The sequence below is a fragment of the Uloborus diversus genome, chromosome 5 (assembly GCF_026930045.1).
Source record: "Uloborus diversus isolate 005 chromosome 5, Udiv.v.3.1, whole genome shotgun sequence".
NCBI lineage: Eukaryota > Metazoa > Arthropoda > Arachnida > Araneae > Uloboridae > Uloborus > Uloborus diversus.
This window is the reverse complement of record NC_072735.1, coordinates 182699207-182723383: the sequence shown is the minus strand read 5'-3', so window position 1 is coordinate 182723383 and position 24177 is coordinate 182699207.

Here is a 24177-nt window from a genome sequence, read left to right as displayed (position 1 = left end):
AATGGTGCATTTAGACGCTCTTGCTGCAAAAAAGGACTTAAAATTAATATAATTTTTTGACACAAATAATAAATTAACATCCTTACTGGAATATCTAATTGCAATCAACAAGAAATGTGTTCAATTTGACATCGTATGAGTCATGCATACGAAATTCCTCTTTTCTGGGACTTTGCTGTGCGAGGTACTTATATTTACACACGCACACACATACATACAAATGTCCTGAAAAAACTGATCCAGATTGATTTGGAGAAAGTCAAAATGCATATTTTTTTGCTTGGCCACAAGTGCACACGACAAAAAAGTCTTAGGCACCATGTAAAAGAATAACCAAAATGCGTTTAAGAGGATAGCGCATAAAATGGGAAAGATAATTTCAGCATTTAATGGAAATTTATGCTGAAATGTGAGTGATAATTTTTCTGTGAAGACAATTCATTCTTCTCATTGTGCAAGGAAGTAAAATGTGCACATCTTGATATCGTCTACATCAGTAGTTCCCAACTTTTTTTCTCCTTGCGAATCCCTTATAAAATCGGAAAGAAGTTGGCGAACTGCTTGAGTACAAAATAATAAGCAACAACAGAAAAAAAAAAAAAAAAAAGACGCGCGCACACACTTACACACAATAAAATTTAGCAGATTTTTTTTGTTTGATGCTGCTCCATAGTTCATATCAAGAACGAAAACATAACTGCAAGCTAATATAGAATTACAAATTTTTCTACAAACTAGATTGAAAGCTGAAAAAAAAATAATTCAAAACAAATTAATCAAAAAATAAACCAAGAGATCATTCTTTGATTAGCTTCAGTCAACTTTGATCTTTTTACTTCCTTTTACAAAAAAGGAAGTATTGTATTCGCGAAAAAATTTTCACTCAAAAATCGGCCTTAATTTCCATTTTGTTCACCCCCGAATGAATGTTGAGTTTTTTTTTCCGACCCGACCATATGTGGATATATGCCTAGGAACCTACAGACACCCGAAATATCCATTTTGACGACCCTCGAGTTAATTACAACGAATTTTCTCGTGACGTCTGTATGTACGTATGTATGTGCGTATGTATCTCACATAACTCAAAAACGGTATGCCCTAGAAAGTTGAAATTTGGTACGTAGACTCTTAGTGGGGCCTAGTTGTGCACCTTCCCTTTTGGTTGCGTTCGGATGACACTAAGGGGGTCTTTTGCCTTTTTTGGGGGGAAATCATTATTAATTTCGAAGTAAACTCAAGTTGTGTTAAAATTTGTCGGACACTTGGCGATATATCGCCTGTCTTTTGGTCGCCAAGTTTTGTCGCCATGTTGACGACAAATTTGGCGATTTTGTTTTTAAATCTGGTTTTAATTTGTCTGCTGGTGGTGATATTTAAAGAGTAATTAATTGAATCAAATTAAAATTGTCAGTAATGGGGAAATGACATTAAATTGGAGTAAAAGGAAGTCATGTGATGCACACATCAGCTCGTTTTTTAAATGGGATATTTGTGGAACAAAGAGACATGAAAGGTTTGGCGTTAATATCTGACAGTTTCAATTAGAGGTGCGACATCGATGGCAAAACATCGATGTTTAGAAACATCGATGTTAGAAATTAAAACATCGATGGTATTGATACATCGACCACAAAATATCGATGTTTCCAAACATCGATGTTTCCAAACATCGATATTTCCAAACATCGATCTTTTTATCAACGTATAACATACATTTTTGAATGTACTACACTAATTTAAGCAATACAAAAGAATACGTACCCGACGAATATATTGAAAATACTGAACCTCAAATCATGAATATAATTTTAAAAGAATAATTTCGCAACATCTTGGTATTATAGTAGGACAAAAATTGATAATAAGACAAGCACCGATTAATACAAATTAGTTATAGTAATAAGGAAATATTTTCAAACTCAATGAAACTAAAAGTAAATTTATATCAAAAAAGAATCTAAGAAAAAATGTATCATAGCACTTATCGTCAGTTGAATGATGAGAAAAAGTTGTTCTAGTTATTTTAAAAATACAAAATTATTCTAACAATTATTTTTAAGAGCAAGAAATATGTGTTGTACTGTTAGTTAATAATTAAGCAGAAATTGTAAGTAGTAGCGGGACGACTTGTTGGGGGAAATCGATAAATAACCCCGAATATTGGTGTTGACAGTTTAGAGAAAAAAAAGTTTGTTTACTTTGTTCCCCAGAAGCGCATTTCTCTTTTCACAGACTATCCTACCAGTCAGAAAACATCTCTTTCCCATGAAACAGACGTTGCCATCACTATCAAATACTTTAAAGCAACTTTTACCAGCTCTGAATTTTTAAACATATAATTTTCACCGAAATAACGTATAGGATTTTCCTTTAGTTTAAGAACTGGAGCCGTAAAATAGACTGCAAGTTCTGGCACCAGACTACCAGTGTCAGATTCTTCCAATAGCTTTAACACCTCTTCCTCACTCTCTAGCTAATCTTCTACTATCCTTGTAGTGATCTTCCCAAAAATCATCCTCTACTCAGAAAAATAGAACTTATAAAATGGTTGCAAAAAAAAAAAAAAATTTTTTTTGGCAACTCCATAAGTAAACTTAATTACCTAGCGAGAAAATTGGAGCAAATTTTATAATTTTCAATTAAAATGCAAAAACATCAACATCGAAACCAAAACATCGATGGTCCATAAACATCGAAAGTAAAACATCGATGTTTCCAAAACATCGACATCGATGTCGCACCCCTAGTTTCAATCTCACATTACGTTCAGCATTTAATTTGCTTCGTTATTTATCTGTTTATGATGAAAATCTTCCTTCACACATAGAAACGTAGTCCAAAAGGTAATAAAATTTAAAGTGTCTTTTTCTGACACAAGGGTACAATTATCTTTATCACTAAATCAGAAGTCAATTAAATAATGATTTTTTAAAATAGCTTTCAGTGAACTGTCTCAATTTAAATCATCTTTCTTCCGATGAAATTAGGAAGGTCTCTTAATTTGTCTTCTTGAAAACGACTACTAGATCTGCTGTTTGATAATACTATGCTGCTTACGTTAATCGCTTGATTGCTGAAGAATTTTCTTGTCTTTATGCTATAAGTGATACATAATGCGTACATTGAAAATTATTAGAAACGCCAATGGTTAACTCTAATTATTTTCACAAAAGGTAATATTCACCAAGATACATTTTGTGCACAGATTTCACGAGTTCCCTATTTACATATAGCGCAAATTAAAATGCATGGTTTAATTCCAAGCTTTTTTTTTACTGCATACACCTCACACTACAAAGCTTCACCCACCAACACGTTCTATAGTAATTTATTTTTTCATACCTCCTGTGGTATTTCTAGGATCCCAGCTATTCTCTTTCTCGACAATAAAGCTCGAAGCAAATAGTAGATTTAGCATTTTAATTTGCTAACAGCGCGATCGCACTTCCACGCATTTTCGGTACACCACAAGAGAATTGCGATAGTTCTTCGTTGCACTCAAATGGTAAATAAACAAAACATCAAAAACTAATTGAAGATACACCAAGACCTGTTTTATGCGGTGTATAGGGACCGCATAGAAAAAGTCTCATACAAAAAATAACCACAGAACTTACAAAATAATATTGAAACGAAATGAAAATAAGCCAAGTGATGATAATTTTTGCCGAGTAGTCGGACAAAATTACCCGGAATTTAGGAAATTTTTGATAGGTCATAGTGACTTCCCATCGGGATGCGTATGTCGTCACTTGAAGATGCTACCCCCCCCCCCCCTCACACTTGTCTTAAAAACGATTACGTCAATTAAATCCCAATCTGAATGAAATTTTAATATACCGCAAAAAAAAAAAAAAAAAAAAAAATCGCATAAAAACAGTTTTGGGTGTATTTGAAACGCTCTCATACGCTCCATCATGCAGCCTCCATGTGATGTTTTGATCAAGGTTAATCAGGCCCGGCTCTTGGGGTAGGCGACCTAGGCGGCAGATTTTAGGGGCGGCAAATTTCGAAATTGAAACTTTTTTTAAAAGTATGAATATCTGTATCAGTGTCATAAAATTCTCTGCTTCAATGCTAAAAAGAATAATAATTTCGAGTGTGTAATGGGGCTTGGTTATGCAAAACATAGTTCGGAATTTAACAAAAAATTCAATTTAATTTTAGAAGCGACAAACTACGTGATTTAATTGTTTTTTAAAAATATTTATGTGTTTCAGTGCAAATAAGTTGCACTACTTTAATGTTGAAAAACATAATTTAAAGTGTGTACCAGTGCTTGGATATGCAAAACCCACTTTGGAATTAAACTAGAAACTCACTTTAATTTTGAGCACTTCACTATTTTTATTTTATTAATACACTAGTGATATCCGCACGGCTTTGCCCGTAATAGAAAAATCAAAAGGTCTTTTGGTTCGCCTGTATATTTACAAATAATGTATGGCGAATTTTCTCGTACCCATGCTACGGTTCCACGTTATGATAATTTCGTATCTCGCCAATTGGCTTGTGCCCATGTTACGGTTCCACGTAATGATAATTTCGTAATTTACTCGTCCATATTATGATATTTCTTTCTTAAAATTGCAATAGAAAAAGAACCAAATCGAATTTTCGAAAAATCGCTTCGAGGTGCACACCCCCATGCTACAAACTACTTCTGTGCCAAATTTCATGAAAATCGGCCGAACGGTCTAGGCGCTATGCGCGTCACAGACATCCTACAGACATCCAGACATCCTCCGGACAGACAGACTTTCAGCTTTATTATTAGTAAAGATTATTATTTTACATTATTATTATTCAATGGGAGGTGGGCGGCACTTGTCAATATCGTCTAGGGCGGCAGAACTACTAGAGCCGGCCCTGAGTTTAATCTACTTTTTCGATAAAAAGCTACTGAGAAAACCAACGCTTTCATATTTTTACATCTGAATACATTTTATGCAAAAGTGGAGCCTTTTTCGATGTGACTTCAGAGCTATCGTTTTTAATGAAAGCGTAAAGCCTGAGCATTGTAACAACAGAATTAATTCTGCAAAGGTAAAATATCAGATATTATGCTAACATTTTCATTCTGAGTATCGAATGTGCGAGAAACAAACAAATAAATGATGAACAAAAAATTTACTTGAAACCGCTTGATCTGGAGACTTTATCTCAAACCATGTTAAAATTCCGCCATTACAATGTTATTTCCACGAACCTCTAAGGGTTTGCGAGCAACCGGTTGGGAACCGATGGTCTAGAGAGCAGCGTTTCTTAAATTGGGCTCCGCGGAACCGAAGGGTTTCATGGAGATCAATCAAGGCTCCACTGAATTCTGGTTCTTTTCTTTCCTAACATTATTTTTACGCTCTTAAGAAATGTATTAAAATAATTATTTTTCAAAACTTTAACATGTCTAGCTAATTCAAACTTTAAAATTTTATTTGTGTGTACATCAAAATTATGTTTTCAAAGTTGGTTTAAGATTCTTTTTTTTAATTTTCAATTTTACGTTTTCAAATTACAAAAATAATATGAAAATACAGTTGGCTTTCTGTTTAACGACTTTCCAGGGACCACGAAAAATTGTCCTTAAGTAGAAAGCATCCTTAAATAGAATGCTTTTAACACTACAGTACACCATTTGGGACCGTGAAAAGCCGTCGTTAAATAGTCGTTAAGTAAAAAGTCGTTAAATAGTCGAAAAATAGTAGTAAATAGAAAGTCGTTAAATAGAGCGTCGTTAAACAGAGAGCCAACTGTAATACTTACTTCCACCTTAAGCAAGCCATTTCGAGAAATTTTTTTAAAACTATTCTATTTATGGAAAAACAAAGGTTCCACGAAAAAAGTGGTCATTTAAAAGGGTTCCACTCATTAAAAAAATCATGAAACGCTGGTGTAGAGTGAACATTTTGACTGCTAAGAAGTGTTCGAGTAATCAGAGTTTTCAGTAAACCGAGGTATCGGAAGTCTCAATTACTTCGGATTTTTGACACTCTACTGTACTTACATCAATGACTTGATAGACTTACATCAATGTTCAAAGGCGAGAGCAGAGTCTGAAAGGTTGAAAACCACTGTTTTACAAGAATAGGGAGCATGCACTATGTCGCAAAATATGATCAAGTTGGTGGTATTTCATAGATTTGATGATGGTGATGCCAAAAATCAACATTAAAATTTAAAATAATCATATCATTATCTTCTTCACTACTCTATCCTCAAATTGTGTGCTACATGTAAAAAATGAACATATGTATTTTGAAGATACATATGAATGATGAAAAAACATTTCAGAATTAAAAATAATTGATTTTGAAACAGCTTATTGAAAATAAAATCCTCTGACAACATTGTTTTGAGAACTGCAGTCAAAATATGCATTATTGCATCCTATCAAGTGAAAAAATAAAAAATCAATAAATTTTCTTCCTTGAAACGATCAAACACACCTTCAGGTTTATTTTTAATGTTATTAAATAGCATATATGTGACTTTTTCTAAAATTTTTATTTTTGTCAATTCATATTTTTTGGAGGAAAGAAAACAGCTTTGAATGACTTCTGTGCGCAATTCGCGCACATAGAATAAAAGGAAACATCTCCAATTAGATTATCATTAAAGATGTACGTCTTTATTCTACATCAGCGAATTTATTAAAAACAATACACACATGCATACAGATTAGGATTAGTGAATGACAGAAAATGAAAATTTTTTAGCAATTTGAAGGCCCATGAAATCGAACATCGACCAAACAGGAAACAGTCAGAACCTGACTTCCGCAGGAAAGTTCGAATAGTAAGTTTTTTTTTCTCCAAAAATGTTTTTTAGGTACTCTAATACTGATTCAATTTTTTTTTTTTTCGGAAATTTTAAATGAGTGAAGAAAAACTATATTGTGAAAAACGCGGAAAGATTTTTATGGTGTAAGCTGAAAATTAAAAGATCACGCACGATTTCCGTAATTACTGCGATTTCAAAAGAACTTTTGGCGTCATTGACTTGTGTCACTTTTTGTTTAAAATAAAACATTTCTAGCATAAATCCTTTTTAACAGAGTTTAAAAAGGAGGCGGTTATCAGTTCATACCGTGTGTATGTTATTTATTTTTTTTCACTCACAGCGTCTCACCTGGTGAACCGATTTTGATGATTCTTTTTTTAATGGATAGGGGATGGCTCAACTTAGGTCCCATTACTTTGTTTGACCATATTTGCTCTTTAGAAAAATAGTTTTGGGCAAAAACAGTTAATTTCATGAAATTCCCCTATTAAATGATTAAATATGAAATCCATTGTTACAAAAGTTTGGTGCCATACAACAGTAATATTAATAGTAATTGTACTGATAATTTTGAATGAAGATTTCTCTGAAGTTTCTTCCGTGTCATTGCCCTATAGTGGGGGTAAACCTAACAAGGAAGCGAGGTAATGCAGTAATTAAGATCTGCTTAGCCTTCACAATTGCACCAGGTTAGGTTTGTCTCAACTACAGTAGCATTTTTATCGTTATCATCTAGGCCAATAACAAATGATCGGGGCAAAGTAAGGAGATACAGGATTGTATCACAAGCAACTTGTATGCTTTGAAATGTAAATTAGTTAGGGAAACATAATATTTAAATGGTTACAATTAAATTAACACACAAATGAATTCCAGAGAGGAACAAAGATAAATTTTTAGTGCCAATCGCTTAAAGTTTAAGGCGTGTTTATAGTTATTTTTTTAGTATGGACATGTTTATGAAAAAAATATGGTAAGTTTCGTGATGGTAACTTTTTACTATTTCTGAAATACATTTACACTAAAAAGAATGAAATAAAAAAAATTTGAAAAAAAAAAAAAAGAACCTATTCAAAATTGCTCTAAAAAGTGAAAATTAATTTTATTCTTTAAACACCATCGATAATACTTTTACACATAATTTTTGAAGTTGGCGTAAAAACGAGCCATAACTCAACTATAAATTTAACCAGGCCCAGTTTCTTCAATACCACATACCTTATTCATTGATAACAGCATATTTGAGTAACGATATAAATGCTTCGTTCCTGACTTTGGATGATTTTCTGAAAAAAAAAAAAAAAAAAAAAGAACGAAACATGGTTACACTGGATTTTATTTTTTGTTTTTGCGCCAACTTCAAAAATTATGTTCAAAAGTATTGTCGATGGTGTTTAAAGAATAAAATTATTTTTCACTTTTTAGAGCAATTTTGAAGTCGGTCCTATTTTTTTTTTTTTTTTTTTCAAAAATTTTTGATCTTAACCTCCCATTCAATCATATTTCATTCAACTTTATTTACAACGCTGAATGAGAGTAAAAACCTAATTTGGATCCTTTGATTTCTTTTGCAGTTTAGTGGATTGACCAGGACCGTCAACGCCATCATGACAGACGGCAGCGGCTTGAGCAGTCTACAAGACCGATTCCTTGAGTGGCGAAAGCAGGCGAGTGATGCCGTCAGCGGTTACTTGAGAAGATTCGGCTTCAATGCCAACTGAGGCAAAACATTGGCATCTTGCGAGTGTGTCAGACAAAGGCGCTACGATGGGAGGTCACTGTGACCTCCCAAAAATGTCCTTATATCGGCAACGTTTGTCTGACGATTCGGCAGCAATTCTGTGTAGCAAAATTATGATCATCCGGCGAAATTTGGAGATCCATTCAGCAAAATCGTCATCATTCAACAAAATTTGGAGTTTCATTCGACAGAATTATCATCATTCAGCGAAATATGGAGTTCCATTCCCCAAAATTATTACCAATCGGGGAAAATTTGGATCTTCATTCTGCAAAATTATAATCATTCGGCGAAATTTGGAGTTTTATTCGGCAAATTAAGAATTTCCGCCCTCCAAAAAGTTTGTTAGGACTTTATTCATTCAAGTTCATTGGAATCATTGTGGCTTTCACCACAGGCGTAAATAACCATACTACTTAATTTCCGGTTCATAAACTGTCGTCACCCAGGATTTTTCGAGATAACGTTTCAATACCACCGACTTAGTTAGCATTTGCATAAATTCTAACCAGTAGACCATAACATAGTGTGATAAGGAAAACTAAAGAGCACACAAAAAGACCTCGAAAAACATGCTTTTGGACACATAACGTATTTGCCCTCGTATCCCGTTATTGAAATGTGTTGTCTTAAAGGGCTGCCGAAATTTTGAGAAAACTCGCCAAATTCAGCGAGTTTCGGTGAATAATGGAACACATGTTCACGCACTTTGAAAATGGTTTTCTTACCACATACAGACGATGAAATCGCGCGTACTTTAATTTCTCACTAATTCTGGACTTTTTTTAAATTTCGGCAGACTTTAAGACTTTATTATTTTCTTAACAGGGACACGAGAACAAAATAAACTTTGCGGTGAAAAATGTCTCACTATACTCTTTCGATAGCTACCAATTTCTTTTTTATTATTATACTGTTTGTGTGGTTAACTGGTAAAGGAGAAGCCTGGACATGAAGCGGATCTAAATCCTTATGGGATAAATCACCAATCTCAGATGTAACAGTACTGCTTCTAGTCAGCTGATGTTCTTTGCTCCTATCTTTGCAAAGATATTGAGAGAGCATCTGATTAGTGAATTCTTAATCACTGGAACCCATTATTTGATATCTTCTAAAATGTCTTTGTTTCTACTTCTAGTTTTGGTACTTAAAAATTCAACATTCTAACTTCCTCTTAATTTCAAACAAAATAAGTCAGTCTGATGCCTTCTGGGGAGCAAAGTAGATCAGCTAAACAAATGCAGTACCTAAAAAATCTATGGTCTACCTATAAAGCTTAAAATCATGATCCACTTGGAGAACTTTATTTACAGACTTTTCTCTTTGGGAAGCAAAAGAAGTCTGGGACAGGTCGGGAAGAAGCATTCTGGAAGGAACACGGCCTATAGTCCTGGAAAGTAGTTGTTCTCATTTTTAGGAGCTATATTGAATTTTGAAGTTCTGAGCTGCAAGACTTTCTGTGAAATTTTATTCGACACAACTGCGAGACATAAAATAACGGCAAGAGACTTCTCAAATTTCTACATGCATAGAAAGGGTTGAAAATAATCATATAAATTCGGTATTTAAATTCAGTTTTAATGTTCCCTTGAACACTGCTAAGTGCTGTTCTCATTATAGTCGATCTCTACAACATACTTTCGATCATACATTAATTTAATTTTCCAGTTGCACCCTGGAAAAAGTGAATCTTGGCTGGTAATGCTCTTTGTTGTTAAAAAAACGAAAGAATTCAAATGCATTTCCTTAACTTGAAATAGAAAATCTATGAAATGCTTACTCCTATCTACTTGAACATAGATATATAGGAGTAACAGGTGTGGTACATTTGTATAGTTCGGCTGTGATAAGTTGAAGCGTGGCTTTAACCCTCTTTACTTCTTTTTAGAATAATAGGAAAGAGTGATTAGCGTTGAGTTTCTTTCGTAATAATTTGGCAAAAGTTTTCCAACTCAAATCCGCGCCAATTACGCGTCCTTTTTCGACTGAACTCCCAAAACATGGTAAACCATTTCAAGGTCATCATGCCTCAGCTTATCAAAGCCGCACTATAACGGTTGAACTTCTTCTCCTACCGTTTTCAACCAGTCACGTGGACAAAATCACATCGGATGAACCAATCTGATGTCACGTGACCGAGTCGGAAACGATAGCGGAACGAATCCAAAGCATACGAGCATCTTGCTAAATGTTCTGAAAAGCATATGCTTTGGATTGGTCAGAAATTTTGTCACGTTGACCAAAATTTTTCCTTATTCGATTTAAGGTTTCAACAAAACCCAATTTGCTTAAAACAATAACAATTTTCATCTCTTAAACTCACTATATTGTATGTGTTACTAAGTTTTTGAATGTTGATTTACTTTACGATCTTCTCGTGCTTCAAAATTAATGTTTTATGAATGCAGGTAAAACTGCAAAAAATACAAGAAAGTTTTGCGATTTTGTTACTTGGAAAGCTATTTTTTCGACATTCATACCTGTTTTTATATTTGTAATAATAAACTGGTTATTTTATAAACTACTTGTCCTTACATGTAATTGTGTACGGAGTTTTTAGAAGAAGCGTTAATTCAGATTTTTTACACAGGGAGTGGAGGCAGGCACGGATACAGAGAGGATTCTTACAGGTCATGACCCTCCGTCCTTAATAGGACCAAATATTGCCTAAAGCTAAATTTTAAGGACCTGCATTTAAGCAAAAAAACATTAATTTGAATTTTGAGATCTTGAGTTCTCAAATTAAAATTCGTTCTCAAATTCGTTCTCCTGCGAGGATGCTCATGGGCCAGAGGAGTTTGCATCACAATCAAAGAAAAATAAAATCGAAGGACAAGCAACTATTGTCAAATGAAAACAATAAGCAATCGTGATTGATCAAAAAAAAAAAAAAAATCAAAATTAATTTGAACTCTGAAATTATGAATTTAAATTATGTTTTTCACAATCACGAGTTGCGACAGGTCCCTACTCATTGGGAGCTATTGTTTCTAGAAACAGCTCCTGTCCCCTCAAGCCTACCCCTCCTCCTGGGTGGTTACGTGTGTATAGTTGTGTGTGTGTGTGTGCAGGCGTGTGTGTATGTGTGGGCTTGTGTGTGCGTAGACCTGTGTGTATGTGTGTGTAGGACATGGACGCAATCGACCAGGAGAAACGGATTCCAGGAGGCAGTGCTCGGAGCCGCGCCTGCAGAGGCCGGTGGGCGGTGGTGCTGGTGTCCCTAGTCCAAGCTGAAAAAGGAACCAAACGCCAAGGACGATCAAATGAAAGCAATAAGCAATCGTGGTTGCTAAAAAAAAAAAAAAAGACAGAAAAAAAAGAGCCTCTAATTGAACTCAAAATTGCACTTCGATCTCTCCCTTTCCGATAATGACCCCCCCCCCACACCCAAACCAGAAGCTGGATTAGCTTCTGAGTCGAAATGGGGGGGGGGGGGCACTTCCATCATTACATTACTCCCTATACCTTCATATGCAGCAAGTCCCCGTTTAACCTGCAAGAACCTCTATTTACGCAACCGTTAATCCAAGATGCGTACTTCCAGCTATAAAAATGATCAAAATTCGATGCAGAGTTAGGTTATTGAAAGTTTGAAACAATAAAAATTAGTGAAAAAAATGCAAAATCTACCCTTTTATATGGTCTTTAAATCCCCTACAGTGCATTTAGGTAAATCAAGAGAATAAGAAAGCAATTAGAAAACCAAAAGTTTGACATAAGTGCGACCAATTTTCACTGAGATATGAAACGCAGCGTTTTGCCGCTTACATCACTTTACGCTCGTAATCAGTAACATCTCTTTTGGGGGAAATAAAGCGGTTAAGACGGTTTTAAAATTCAATGTGTTCATCTGTTTTTAAATGGTACGAGCTTTTGTAGTGTGTTTTTTATGTATACTAGTTTAACATCTGCATTTATTTTTCAATAGCTATAAAAAATATAAATATATGTATCATTTTACTTCGACAATCAGCCATTCTTCTGAAAGGGCGAAAAACTAAATCTCATCCTTTTCACTGTCCCTTAAAGTTTTGAACTTATTAAAAAAAGTTAGATTTCGTGTTTTTTTCACCAATTTTCTTTTTTGCTTCAAATTTTCAAAACCAAAACTCAGCACTTGATTTTGACCTTTTTTTTTTTTTTTTTGGCAATTGGAAGTATGTACTCGTATCTAAGACTAACGGTAGTGAAAAAAAGAGATTTTACAGGTTGAACGGTGACACTATGTATACAATGTTATCGTGAAAGCCAAAATGTAGGGAATGTCAACTTTCACGGGAAATACATGGTCTTGGGGGGTCTATTCATGTCCACGACTTTGGGACATGTATATCGATATTCGATAGTTCAATGTCGACATTTACCACTAAATGATAATGATGAGATAAACATTTTATCGAAAATCAGCATTCTTGAAAAAATTTCGACATTTACCAAATTTCAGACTTTTACAGTAGTATATTTTGCTGTGGACCAGCACTCGTTCTGAAATAATTCTAATTTCGCCCCTGGTGATAGAATGCTGCAAGGAGATTGATGTTTTATATGTTTAAATATTTCATAGGCAACAATATTTCACAGATTCTACAAAGCAAAGTCAATCATTGATTTATTATTTTTACATATGCGATTGTAATGAACAATGCCTTCTTGATTGAAACATTGTTCTTGTCTGGATACTGATATCTTCTGATTCTACTCGACTGTTGCATTTTGGGGAAAAGTTAAATGAAATTGTTATTTTTACTGAAAGCGACTGAATAAGATCTCCACTGGCAAATCACTGAACTTAGCTTCTTATTTTAAAAAACCTGCAAGAAACGAAAGAGTTCAGAAATATATTTTACTTAAAGTTCATATTCTAAAAGTATGCCACGCTGCACTTCTGCGACAGAGACCGAGACATCGTGAGCATACGCACTAGAGAGCGAGGACGTCAGGGTGTCCTATGTCATTGAAATAGATCGCTTAAAATTTGAGCCTCAGTTATGATGACCGTGGCTCGGAAGCGGGCATACCTCCAATTAAATTTCAACAATGTTTTATTTTAGTTACGGTTGAATGTTTGCTATACAAAATTTTGCAGTCTTAAAGAGTCTGGGGCCGTGGTGGCCTGATCGGTAAGGCGTGGGACTTGTGACCGGAGGGTCTCGTGTTCGATCCTCGCTGGTCGAAGATCCACCGTCTTCATTAATGGTGACTGGGGAAGTTAAATATGCTCGTGGTCACAATGTCCTCCAAGTGGGTGCTGGACCAGGGATTGCTCGGTTTCTGGTCTGGTTAAAAAAATCAGAGCTGTTTTCAGGGTCCCGTCCAACTAGTTAAGTCACAAATAGTGGCAGGTACGGGGGACTCTGAAGTGAAAAGTCTTAAAGAGTCAAACATGTGCCGAACACCATCATGTCTATGCAGCCAAACTAATTCACATGAGTATATTTTCTGTTTAGTTACAACATGAAAGTATTTGACCTACCTTACAAAATGATCTCAACTATCCGAGATTTTTTTTTTTTTTTTTAAAGTTCATATGCAATGCGACGTTAACTAATTTCAACTAGTCTTCCTTGTCCAGTGGATGGTCACTAAAATTCATTTCAGAATTTCGCCTTCCCAGCTAGTTTTGATGTACTATTTATCTTTTTTTCATACACCCCAAAATCCTGTAATCTGGGCTGAGGGGTGAATAAAAATAACTATTTTCATTCTTTCTATTTTTTGGAAGATTAAATTTTGATGGAAACTACTTTTGTGAATATTTCACATAAATTCTGCGCGCCATTTAATTTCTTTGAATTATTTTCCTATTTAAATTATTTTAGATTGCCTTTGGAGGATTGAGTGACTCGCTTGCTACCAACAAGCCACGTGTTGTGTATTGTTTTTGTAGATCTTCTTAAGTTTCTAAACCAGATTGTATAGTTCAATAATTTATCTACATAAACCTCATGGAGAAATAAATTGCGTGTTTGCATTTATCCCATTTACCCCATAGTGTCTCAGAAGAAAGAAATCACGATGGGGTAAAAGAAAATGTAATTCCATTTGCTAACAACCACTCATAAGAGCCAATCCCGCGGGATCCCACGGGATTGACTTTATTCTTCTAAAAATTAAATTTTTATGACAAAGAGAAAAAGTTGTGCTTTTTAGGAAGGACTGCTTTTATTACTTGAATTAATAGTCTTCTTGAATTTTGTATAGCAATTGTAAAGCGCTAAAGTCGGATCCTAATCAGCAATTATCTTTTGGTAAGCAAAAGTGCCGTTCGTATGGGACGGTGAAGGATTTTTACTCGAAAAATAATGCACTTGATGGAAACACGTGCTGCAATAGGTTTTACTAAATTTAAATGATTGTGGGCATTTAGAAAAAGATCCGCATGAACTTCATCACCTTCTGAAATAGATTTTTCTTTTTTTTTTATGCTGTATTTTTGGTCAAGAACTGCAAATTTCAAACCAAAACGATAACTGTTAGATATGTGTTTTGCTGTATCCTATTTAACTTGCATTGATCTACCTTTGTTGCTTCCTTAACGTTGTTCATCGATTCATTATTGTAAAAGGGTTAATACTGCTTGATTTCACCATTTCACCAAGTCGCAGTCTCAGTAAAAGTGTTTGATGGTAACGTCGCTAATTTTACCTCTCACTTTAAAGAGGAATTCAAAAATAGGAACAGCTTAACTTACTGCACTATCATGAGAGACATCCTGTGTTTCATACAAGTTTCTGTCGCCCCTTTTGCCAAATACATAATTTCAGATTTTTCATTGTTTTCTTCACTTTTTGTACCTTTTAGATTTTGAGTGCATTACTAAAGCTAACAGAAGTGCTCCAACATTGCATACAGGCTGCTCAGCGGCTTTTAGAATGCGTAATACACTTTCTCTATTTTTTTAAGCGTAATTTACGGGACTTTAAATATTGGTGAGGGTTTTTGAAAATGCATATAAGTTTTAAGCATTTTCTCAATTGCTGAACGTATGAAAATTGAAACCTCGAATGAGAATACCAATTCATTCACAGACAAATATACTCTATTTTTATTGTGTTCTGAAATGGTAAATCTATTGTTGGTCATACGAGACACACATTTTTACTTGCTCATCTTGCAGATATACGAGGAAGAAGGTTCAAACTTCCAATGATGCATGTGAAAATAATCGCTTTATGCGCGGTAAAAGCTGGAAAACGCTTGAATGGAAAAACAATTTGCGGGATTGGGAGTCCCGAGGGATTCGGGATCGGGATTTCGGGATTGGAAACCCTACAACATACCCAATTCCGTCTTCTAAAATAATATAAGAGCAGATTGAAACTTTGTAGTTGCCAATAATCAAGAAAATACTTACTGAAGATGCGATTAAATCAATTTTAAACTTGTAAATGCCCCACTCTGATAGAAAACAAAAACAAGAGTTTTTTTTTTTTTTTTTTTTGTGGAATTCGCGAATGTAGGACCTTTTTTTTTTTTTTTTTTAGTTTAGCGCGTTTGAAAATGCCTATTTCCTTTAATTCTATGACGAATAAAGTTGAACTACTACTTAAGCAGTAAGGCATTTTTACAATTTTTATCAATGTTTTGGAACATTTAATGGCAAATTAGTTGTTGTTTTCCAATTAAAACCCGATGTTACCGAGTGGTTGTTTAACCTAAACCATACCAAAATTAATTTCTTTAAAGTTTTTTTTCTTTTTTTTCATCGTTTGAACAGAACTTTAAAACCAAAGAACATGTTTAAAGTGTTTTTCAAAAATCATGCATGTCAGTGTAAAATGAACGTCATTTTCCTTCTTTCCCTACAGGGGCGTCGACTTGCAAAAATTATTGAGGGGGCTACACATCACCGGAGGTTTAGAGGGTTATGTAATCCCACAGAGGTCCCCAACCCCAAATAAAGGTCAGATTTTCGTACCTTGAAAATGCTAATTTACATATTTCCTGGTGTGTATAATTTAAACAAACAAATGTGACATGGCGTTTTAAGTAAACAATCAAAAAATTAGTATACAAATTTTCTGGTTCAACTAGATCATGTGTCACTTGTTTTAGTAAGGGACTTTTTTTTTTTTTTTTTTTTTTTTTTTTTTACGGAGAGACGTACAGTGCCGTAGCTAGGCATTGAAAAAGGTAGGGCACTTGGCTTAAAGGTTTTTTAAACATTTTAAAGTCATATAATCAACATTAGAACCCCAAAAACTCGACAAGCCTGACACATACTTTTTGACTTTGAAAATGTAAACGCAGTCTCTCAATGTCTAGGTTATTTTTTGTAAAACTCAGTGGATTTTTCAAAATTTGTTTCACCTCTGTTTAATAAAAGCAAACACTCTTGTTCAACTGCAATGACCTGCGTGAGTCCAGTTGATGTAAACTGCCCAATGATGCAAGATTGCACCAATTTACAAACCTCAACGTATTTATTGCCTTGTAGTACTTTGAGATTTTGAAAGTGTGCGGTGAGCTGGATTCTTGGTTTTCATACTTTTTTGGTATACGTCGATTCCGAAAAAGCGAAGGATCATCATTTTGTGAAGGTTTTTCTTTGAAACATAATTTCCAAAAGTATTCAAAACTATCACACCTCCCATTTAATATACAAATCAAACCCTCATATATTTTTTTCCAGCTAAGCAACACTTAGATGAGCGTGCCGCAGCGCTGCCCACCGGCAACAGACTTGACCCGTAAGTTCGCGCACTGAAACAAATTCTAAGTTTGCTTGCAGCACCGTAACACCATCATTATCCACACCACTCGTTTTCATGTAACCTGCTTACTACGCAATAATTATTTGTTTTAACTCGTTACTGAAGGTATTTTACAAGGTAAACTGTCTTCAAACAAGGAAAGTAAATGATAAATTTATGAGTTTAGAAAGCATAATATAACAAATTTCTTGATTTATTGGGAGGACTCTGCCCCCTCAAAAATATTTTTGAGGGGGCTCGAGCCCCCTCCAGGCCCCATGGAGTCGGCGCCACTGTTCCCCTATCAACATTTATGTGAATGAGTACTGTAGATTACTTTTTTGAAAAAATCTACTGGCGAGTTTTCTTTTATTTTCATAATTCTAACTACAATGGATTCGCGTCTAGACAGCTCGCACACAACAACGAGACACTTTCTTTTCTACTCCTTTCATACAATAAGCAGAGACTGCACGGCAACAAAACAAACGTGTACATTCCAGGAGTTGACCACACAAAATGTTCATTTAAATGACTAAAACTTGTTATTTCGAACGCAAAAAAGCAATCAAATAACGAAGCAATGAATTCCAGAAAAACAGGAAGAAAACAAAAATTGTCTCATTTACTTCAAGCAGCGATCCAGTCTGTGAGGAAAGGACCAACCCACACAGAAAAAAAAATGAATAAATGAAAAAAAAAAAATGAGGGGGGGACACAGCACTTTTCGCGTCTTATTTCTTGGAACGTTTTGATTGTTAAACTCCTATCACTTTCTTTGTTGAAAAACAAACCAAAAAGAAGAAGCGCGAGTTTCGCTTCACTTCCACGATAGGACCTTGAAAGTCGGGCAAGGTACCAAAGGAACGTATAATTACGACGAGGCATATTGAAAATATTTTTTCTTTTTGTTTCAGCTATTTGTTGGACTAAAACTGTGCTGAGGCATAAGAATGTAATCAGCAAGAGACGGAAGGAATAAAATCTCGGCAAAATTATACGTTTCAGTGTCTGTGGCAAAGAAAATTTCAAATTGCATCATTCCTGGTGGATTCTGCTCGTTGCGCTTGAATGATTTTCTTCTAAGGAATTTAAACTTTCAAAACGAAGTTTTGACTTACTATTTTAACAGAAGAGACCAAATGCGGCGGTTGGGAGCCAGGCCCGATAAGAGGACATGTCAGCCTAGTCGGACACTAGGGGCCCGGCGACACTGACGCAAACAAAAAAAAAAAAAGAAAGAAAAGAAAAAAAACGGAAAAAAGTAAGCAAGAAAGTAAGAAAAGGGGGGGGGGACTCCGTAGTAAGAGACAAAGTAAAGATTGAGTAAAATATACTCATTTAGTATTTTCTGTTCTGCACTTAAATACAGTTAATTATTTTCTAGTAAGCAGTTTTGATTTTCTTCTGCCACACATTTTTTCTTATTTTCCCCCTTTTATCCCCCCCCTTTTTTTCTTCTATGCTCCCTTTTATTTCTTTTTTTTCCCTTCTTTTCTTTTTTTGGGGGCCGGAAGGCACCCAGCGACTAACTGACAAGGGGTCCGCCTTGGCTCTCTGCGGAACTGATTGGGACTGAAAAGGGGGGGGGGGCAAACAACAACAACAACTAGAAGCCGTAGGATTTTTAGCGGCAGCAAAGAAATGAAGGAGAAAAAAAATTACAAAATTTTGCTAAGGCTGGTTTTGAGATCATATGAGTGGAAATTGGTGTAAATTTAACAGCTTAATTCACGTTTTGTTTAAATTTTGACGAATTATGTACACAATAACTTTCCCCGATGAAACACTTCGACATAAATTAGACTTGCATTATTCACCACCCCTAAGTTTTTTGAGGTGTCGCAAACACTTGGTAATAATTCTGTTAAGCAAGTATGACTTTTTTAAACTAAAACAAGTCTAAACAATGAATATATTAACTAAAAGCGACTGCTTGTGCTCAATAATGTTTCGTAAACAGCTACAGCAAAGTAAAACAAATAATTATGATCTTTACATTTTTTCATTTTTTTATAATATTTAGTTTTGGTTAAAAAATTGGAAAATAAAATAAATAAATGAACCATAAAAAGTGGGGTAGGGGCGTTCCCCCCTTCTTGTCCCCCCCCCCCAATTGCCGCCACCGGAAAAGACCGAATTTTTTATTTATGGAAGGCCTTTTTAATTGCATCAATAATAGAAGAAAAATTAAAAAGTTATTGTTCCTCGAAAAAAGAAAGAATCCTGACATCGCAATGCGTAAGTTCGGTCAAGGGAACTTGGTACCTTCAGAACAGTGATCTTAAAATCCGGCCCGTAGGCCGTTTTTGTCTCGTCTGACGATTTAGTTTGAATAGTTTTACTCCATATTTGCTGGTATTTCGAAATAGTAGGGGGGCATACTACATTCCGTGGGAAATTCCCCCCCCCCCCCGTGAGGAAATTGTGAGACCAATTCTATTATGTTCCTTATAGCCTGTGTAACTATGCCTCACCAGGTGTTTTGCTTGAATTCGTGTCAGACGGCTTGTATGACGTCTCAATCCAAGATGGCGGCTTTGATGAGTTTTTGAAATTATGAGCTTATTTTTGGGTATTTTGTGATAATTTTCTGGTGAATTTACTTGATAAATATTCTATTCACCTTCTTATTATAAATTAAAAACAAAATATTTGATTTATTTGTTTAATGACTCATTTTTAAAGAAAATTCAGATAAATCCTATTTTTTTACCTTGGCACACTCTAATTAGCAACTTAAAAGTATCTCGGATGAGCTTTCGCAGTTAAAAATATTTTCACTTTTCAGGCTAAGATCCCTAAACATTAGTACAGTTGAACCTCATTAATTCGAACACGATTATAACGAACTTCTGCTAAAGCGAACTACATTTGCGGGCACAGTCCTTCTGTTGAAAATCACTTAACACACTCGACACTATTGTCTTTCAGATAAAACGAGCTACTGTTGGGACAAATTTACTTTGAATGTCCCTTTGAGTACGTTTTAACGATGTTCGACTGTGTAATCGTTTAACAGAATACCTAATAACCTGTATAATTGCGCCTTACGAGGAGCTTTTCTTACATTTTAGAACACGCCCCAGTAAAGCAAAACAGTCCCCTGCAGGACGATTTTCTGATTCTCACCCTTGACCTCTTTGACCGGATGTGAATATCGTATTAGATCGGGGGTGCTCTTAAGGAATTCGTAGGGAGAGTAAAAGAAAAAGCTTCTGAGTAGAGAAAGTATTGTTTGCCGGTTCGTTGGTGAATAATCTGATCTACAAGTACGGTTATTTTTTCCTTAACCTACTTCTGCTGTTTTATTCACGATGTCTTCTATCCCAGAAACTCATTTACAAGTTTCTTTGCTTCCATCTTCAAAAAAAACCAGGCTACAAATTAATTACAAACTGTGTATTTTTTGTCAGAAAAAGAAGGACCGATTACTTAAACCCATTGGTTATGATACAGTGTTAGAATGTGTCAAGAAGAGAGCAGAATGGAATGACAAAGAGTATACATTACTTAAGGATAAGATTAACGAATGTGACCGTAGAAGAATTGAAAAATGGAAACGCATCATGGCATGCAGAATGTTACAAGAAGTGCTCTCATAAAGCAAGCATGGACAAAAGTAAGAGATTACACGAAATGGATAAGAATGAACCACCTTGTTCTACTTCCATTCATGAAGACAATGTTGTAGGCTACACAACGAGATCCGAAATTGTCGTTGGTGACAAAAATAAGTGTTTTCTGCTTCGAAGATGGGAGTGTAAAAAAACATTGGTGGTGATAAAAACAGATTCTGCAGGTCAGCAATTACAAAAAGCAATTGAAATTTCCAAAAATGAAACTTTCAAAATTAAACTCAGTAACTGTACGGATCCAGGAGACCCTCATGCAAAGGACATTTTATACCATAAATCTTGCTGGGCAAAACATGTACATAATGTTTTACGAAAACGTCGCGATCCTGATGCAGTAACAAAGTCGCAAGACATTTCTAATGAAGCAACAGACGTAGAATTTCTGTGTGCATTAAATGTTTTTTTTTTGTTCAGGGAAATGTTACTACAATAGCAGACCTTGAAATGAATTATCAGTCAATTGCAAATAAAAATGAAGGAAAAAATAAAACGCGAAAAGAAATTAAAAATCTCATTCAAGAAGAAATGGATGACGCTATATTTAGTAATCCAAAAAGAGTAAAATGAGTCGCAACGCGTGTCTTTAAAGGCAACTGTAGACATTACCCTAGCTAATGCAGAAGATGATTTTATAGACGTTGGAAAAAACATGAGAACTATCTTTGAAGCAGCAAACATTTTACGCAAAGCAGTTTTATCTCATCAGAAATGGATATTTACAGGATCTCTTGATCAGAATTAGATAGTTGATTCCGTTCCAACTGAAGTTGACCAGTTTTTTAAGTGGCACTGCAACGGAAAATTTGAACTTAATTCTACTTCTGAGGTGCTGGACAATACCGTGCTAAACAAAGCAAAAGACTGCTTTGACACACATATTCATGTATGAAATACTGCCTCCGTACCAAGCTTCAAAAGAAACTGTTCATCGACACACCCGAGACATGCCTTTGCAAGTTGGTGTTGGCCTTACAATGCACTCTGCTACACGAAGCAAATTTATAATTGATTTTTTACATAAAATAGGAGTTTCGATTGATTATGCTAAGTTCTACGTTTGGAAACATAGATAGCGAATGAGGTAACAAGGCGCATGGATGCGGGATCTATATTCCTCCTGATCTGATAAAGGCAAGATTTCTGTTTTGTGCTGCAGATAACATTGATTTCCTTGAAGACACATCTTATGGAAAAGTTACTTTGCATGGCACTGTAATGGTACTTTATCAACAGAAAAAGACTCGGATAGACAAAATCCACTTTCTCTTACCACACCTTCAGCAGCCCTTCCCTTTCGACATTACCTCAGTCCCTGACTGAAATAACGTCTTATAAAATTGCAAAGACAGGTAAGCCCAAATGTTCAGCATTTGGAGAAGTATTAGAAGATAAGAAAACAGAAAGTGAGAGATTAAATCAGTTCCACTTAGAGGATATTTTTTGGATGATGGCCCGCGTTCAGCAAATAAAACATGAATCTGTTAATGATGATTTACATGAATCTGAAAGTGACGTAAATGATGGAAGTGCATCAAGCCCTGAACCTGTTATTCAAATTCCAAACTTGTCCGCGTACAACTCTATAGTTAAAAAACAGCAGATCACTGAAACGCGTGTTTGTGTATTACATCTCATCGATAGCAGCTCAAGATTTTCATCAACACAGCTTACTTTCATGCAAAAACTGGAAGACGTAACTAAATATATTTTAGGAGAAAATTCACCGACAGTAGTCACCATGGATATTGGGTTATACAAACCAGTTTTAAAACTTGCTATGGCAAACAAAAACTTGTCCCATAATTTGATTATTAGGCCTGGTGAATTACATACGATTATGGCTATGCTGCGAGCAATTGTGTTATATTTAGATGGTACAGGTCTCGACGCCACTTTGACTAAGTTATACAGTGAAACTGTAGTGTAAAACATTCTTGCAGGAAGGTGTGTTAGACGGACTATAGAAGCACATTCTACGTTTAGGTTGCACTATTTAAATGTTATCTCGATGCCTTTTATACACACAATGAAGAAATTAAATTTCAAAGCGATTATAAAGTGCAAAAACTAATCAATTGCTTTCAAGAAAAAAAATTTTAGTGAAGCAAAAGTACTTCACTCAAATGTATTAATAGATTTTAAAATACATGAAAAAAATGAGAGATTTTGAGGATACAGAATCAAGTGGAAGGCCAATATTTAAACTTGCTTTGTTATATATGCATATGGTTGATACTATGCTACTTTTTGTACGGTCTGCTAGATCAGGAAATTGGGAATTACACATTTCTTCATAAGAAGCTTTCGTTCCCTATTTCTTTGCTTTGGATTTAACAAATTATGCAAGTATGATATCATGGTACCTGACTGATATGAAGAGTCTTAAAGTTAAGCATCCAAATCTTTGGAATGAATTCATGGAAAGAAATTGGGTTGTTAAAAAGTATTCTGTACCATTTTGTGCTTTAGGGTCATATGAAGCTTTAGAGCAAGAGAATAGGAGAATGAACGTAATTGGTGGAAGAGTAAATATAACTCAAAAAAAAAAAAAATACTTTAGCGCGATTTCTTTTTTTTTCTTTTTTTGACCTCTCCAGAGCTGGCAAGACTTTCTGATAAAACTAAAGCAATGATTGGATTAAATGAAAGTTAAAGAGTAAACATCATGATTTGGCAGGTTCAAGAGGAAAGCTTTCCAAAATCACAAATAACGAAAGAAAAAAAAAACTTTTTCTATATGGGCAATTTGTTTTTAAATTTGAAAAGTAATCGCATTAAAATATTAAATAAGCAATACAAGTTGAAAAAAAATCATGATAGGCCTCAAAAATGTGTTAAAACCGAGAACTTTCATCAATATCTAGTGCAGCCGCCATCTTGGATTAATGACGTCACACAGGCCATCTGACACGAACTCAAACAAAACACCCGGTGAGGCATAATTATATAGGCCATAAGAAATGTATTAGAATCGGTTTCATAATTTCCTCACGAAATTTCCCACGGAGTGTCTTTTACCTTAAGCAAGCAACTGGACTAAAAACTACAAGTGTACCTAATGAAACTTATTGCGTTTCAATGTAACAGTGATTCAAGGGAGAAAATTTAAAGCCTAGGACTAATGTATTTTTAGTCATTGTATGCTAAAAAAGATCTATTTCTTGCAATCAGATCTCAAGCTCTGTTCACAACATCCGATTTTTGGCAGCACTTTCATCTGTAAGGAGCTATTCTCCAAAATGAAAAACGTATAGTCAAAACTGAGGAATCGCGATTTTAGCATCCATCTTGAAAATTCTCTTCAAATTTCCTCATCACGCTT